This window comes from Harpia harpyja, chromosome W (assembly GCF_026419915.1).
Source record: "Harpia harpyja isolate bHarHar1 chromosome W, bHarHar1 primary haplotype, whole genome shotgun sequence".
Classification (NCBI taxonomy): Eukaryota; Metazoa; Chordata; class Aves; order Accipitriformes; family Accipitridae; genus Harpia; species Harpia harpyja.
The window spans coordinates 30,963,749-30,967,954 of NC_068968.1; positions in this window are offsets into that span (position 1 = coordinate 30,963,749).

Genomic DNA, 4,206 nt, shown 5'->3' on the forward strand with positions numbered 1-4,206 from the left:
TCCCTTCTTTTCCCTCGCGTGTTTCTTTTCCCTTCTTTTCCCTCGCATGTCACTTTTCCCTGGTTTTCCTCTATGCCCCTCGCCTGTCTCTTTCCCCTCTTTTCATCGTTTGACTCTTTTATCTCTATTCGCCTCGCCTGTCTCTCTTATCATCTTTACCTCTTCTGCATTAACTCTCTCTTTTACCTCTTTCCCCCCTCGCCTCTTTTCCCAGGATTCCCTTTTTACCATGAAATCTCTCTTCCCCTGCTTTTCCCTCACCTGTCTCTTTTCACTGGTTTCCCTCTTTTCCATGAACTCTTCCTTTCCCTTCTTTTCCCGCTCCTGCCTCTTTTCCCTGCCTTCCCTCTTCTGCATTCACTCTCTCTTTTACCTCTTTCCCCCGTCGCCTGTCCCTTTTCCCTGGTTTCCCTCGTTTCCATGAACTCTCCCTTCCACTCTTTTTCCTCGCCTGCCTCTTTTCCCTGGTTTCCCTCTACTGCATTAATTCTCTCTTTTACCTCTTTCCCCCTCGACTGTCTCTTTTCCCTGGTTTCCCCCTTTTCAATGAACACTCTCTTTCCAATCGACTCTCTCTTGTCCCTGCTTTTCGCCTTGCCCTCGCATGACTCTTTCCGCAGTTTTTTCCGTGAACTGTCTCTTCTCCATCGTTTCTCATCGCCTATTTTCCCTGCTTTCCCTTTTTTCCATAAATTCTCTCTTTCCCCTCTTTTTCCTCGTCTCTTTTCACTGGTTTCCCTTTTTTCCATGAACCCTCTCTTTCCCCTCTTTTTCCTCGCCTGTCTCTTTTCACTGGTTTCCCTCTTTTCCATGAAGTCTCGCTTTCCCATATTTTCGGTCGCGAGTCTCTTTTCCTCGGTTCCCCGCTTTTTCCATGAACTCTCTCTTTCCCTTCTTTTCCCTCGCGTGTTTCTTTTCCCTTCTTTTCCCTCGCATGTCACTTTTCCCTGGTTTTCCTCTATGCCCTCGCCTGTCTCTTTCCCCTCTTTTCATCGTTTGACTCTTTTATCTCTATTCGCCTCGCCTGTCTCTCTTATCATCTTTACCTCTTCTGCATTAACTCTCTCTTTTACCTCTTTCCCCCCTCGCCTCTTTTCCCAGGATTCCCTTTTTACCATGAAATCTCTCTTCCCCTGCTTTTCCCTCGCCTGCCTCTTCTCCTTGCTTTTCCTCTTTTCCATGAACTCTTCCTTTCCCTTCTTTTCCCGCTCCTGCCTCTTTTCCCTGCCTTCCCTCTTCTGCATTCACTCTCTCTTTTACCTCTTTCCCCCGTCGCCTGTCCCTTTTCCCTGGTTTCCCTCGTTTCCATGAACTCTCCCTTCCACTCTTTTTCCTCGCCTGCCTCTTTTCCCTGGTTTCCCTCTACTGCATTAATTCTCTCTTTTACCTCTTTCCCCCTCGACTGTCTCTTTTCCCTGGTTTCCCCCTTGTCAATGAACACTCTCTTTCCAATAGACTCTCTCTTGTCCCTGCTTTTCGCCTTTGCCCTCGCATGACTCTTTCCACAGTGTTTCCATGAGCTGTCTCTTTTCCATCATTTCTCATCGCCTGTCTTTTTTCCTTGATTTCCCTTTTTTCCATGAACTCTCTCTTCCCCTGCTTTTCCCTCGCCTGTCTCTCTTCCCTGGTTTTCCTCTATGCACTTGCATGTGTGTTTCCCCTCTTTTCATCGTTTGTCTCTTTTACCTCTTTGCCCCTCGCCTGTCTCTTTACCTTAGATTCCCTTTTTACCATGAACTCTCTCTGCCCCTGGTTGTCCCTCGCCTGCCTCTTTCCCCTGGTTCCCTCCCCCCCCCTCTTCTCCATGAACTCTTCCTTTCCCTTCTTTTCCCTCTCCTGCCTCTTTTCCCTGCCTTCCCTCTTCTGCATTAACTCTCTCTTTTACCTCTTTCCCCCTCGCCTATCCCTTTTCCCTGGTTTCCCTTTTTTCCATTAACTCTCTCTTCCCATTTTTTTCCCTTGCCTATCTCTTTTCCCTGGTTTCCCTTTTTTCCATGAACTCTCCCTTCCACTCTTTTTCCTCGCCTGCCTCTTTTCCCTGGTTTCCCTCTACTGCATTAATTCTCTCTTTTACCTCTTTCCCCCTCGACTGTCTCTTTTCCCTGGTTTCCCCCTTTTCAATTAACACTCTCTTTCCAATCGACTCTCTCTTGTCCCTGCTTTTCGCCTTTGCCCTCGCATGACTCTTTCCCCAGATTTTCCGTGAACTGTCTCTTCTCCATCGTTTCTCATCGCCTATTTTCCCTGCTTTCCCCTTTTTTCCATAAATTCTCTCTTTCCCCTCTTTTTCCTCGCCTGTCTCTTTTCACTGGTTTCCCTCTTTTCCATGAAGTCTCGCTTTCCCATATTTTCGGTCGCGAGTCTCTTTTCCTCGGTTCCCCGCTTTTTCCATGAACTCTCTCTTTCCCTTCTTTTCCCTCGCGTGTTTCTTTTCCCTTCTTTTCCCTCGCATGTCACTTTTCCCTGGTTTTCCTCTATGCCCTCGCCTGTCTCTTTCCCCTCTTTTCATCGTTTGACTCTTTTATCTCTATTCGCCTCGCCTGTCTCTCTTATCATCTTTACCTCTTCTGCATTAACTCTCTCTTTTACATCTTTCCCCCTCGCCTCTTTTCCCAGGATTCCCTTTTTACCATGAAATCTCTCTTCCCCTGCTTTTCCCTCGCCTGCCTCTTCTCCTTGCTTTTCCTCTTTTCCATGAACTCTTCCTTTCCCTTCTTTTCCCGCTCCTGCCTCTTTTCCCTGCCTTCCCTCTTCTGCATTCACTCTCTCTTTTACCTCTTTCCCCGTCGCCTGTCCCTTTTCCCTGGTTTCCCTCTTTTCCATGAACTCTCCCTTCCACTCTTTTTCCTCGCCTGCCTCTTTTCCCTGGTTTCCCTCTACTGCATTAATTCTCTCTTTTACCTCTTTCCCCCTCGACTGTCTCTGCACTGGTTTCCCCCCTTTTCAATTAACACTCTCTTTCCAATAGACTCTCTCTTGTCCCTGCTTTTCGCCTTTGCCCTCGCATGACTCTTTCCACAGTGTTTCCATGAGCTGTCTCTTTTCCATCATTTCTCATCGCCTGTCTTTTTTCCTTGATTTCCCTTTTTTCCATGAACTCTCTCTTCCCCTGCTTTTCCCTCGCCTGTCTCTCTTCCCTGGTTTTCCTCTATGCACTTGCATGTGTGTTTCCCCTCTTTTCATCGTTTGTCTCTTTTACCTCTTTCCCCCTCGCCTGCCTCTTTCCCCTGGTTTCCCTCTTCTCCATGAACTCTTCCTTTCCCTTCTTTTCCCTCTCCTGCCTCTTTTCCCTGCCTTCCCTCTTCTGCATTAACTCTCTCTTTTACCTCTTTCCCCCCTCGCCTATCCCTTTTCCCTGGTTTCCCTTTTTTCCATTAACTCTCTCTTCCCATTTTTTTCCCTTGCCTATCTCTTTTCCCTGGTTTCCCTCTTTTCCATGAACTCTCCCTTCCACTCTTTTTCCTCGCCTGCCTCTTTTCCCTGGTTTCCCTCTACTGCATTAATTCTCTCTTTTACCTCTTTCCCCCTCGACTGTCTCTTTTCCCTGGTTTCCCCCTTTTCAATTAACACTCTCTTTCCAATCGACTCTCTCTTGTCCCTAATTTTCGCCTTTGCCCTCGCATGACTCTTTCCCCAGATTTTCCGTGAACTGTCTCTTCTCCATCGTTTCTCATCGCCTATTTTCCCTGCTTTCCCTTTTTTCCATAAATTCTCTCTTTCCCCTCTTTTTCCTCGCCTCTTTTCACTGGTTTCCCTTTTTTCCATGAACCCTCTCTTTCCCCTCTTTTTCCTCGCCTGTCTCTTTTCACTGGTTTCCCTCTTTTCCATGAAGTCTCGCTTTCCCATTTTTTCGGTCGCGAGTCTCTTTTCCTCGGTTCCCCGCTTTTTCCATGAACTCTCTCTTTCCCTTCTTTTCCCTCGCGTGTTTCTTTTCCCTTCTTTTCCCTCGCATGTCACTTTTCCCTGGTTTTCCTCTATGCCCTCGCCTGTCTCTTTCCCCTCTTTTCATCGTTTGACTCTTTTATCTCTATTCGCCTCGCCTGTCTCTCTTATCATCTTTACCTCTTCTGCATTAACTCTCTCTTTTACCTCTTTCCCCCTCGCCTCTTTTCCCAGGATTCCCTTTTTACCATGAAATCTCTCTTCCCCTGCTTTTCCCTCACCTGTCTCTTTTCACTGGTTTCCCTCTTTTCCATGAACTCTTCC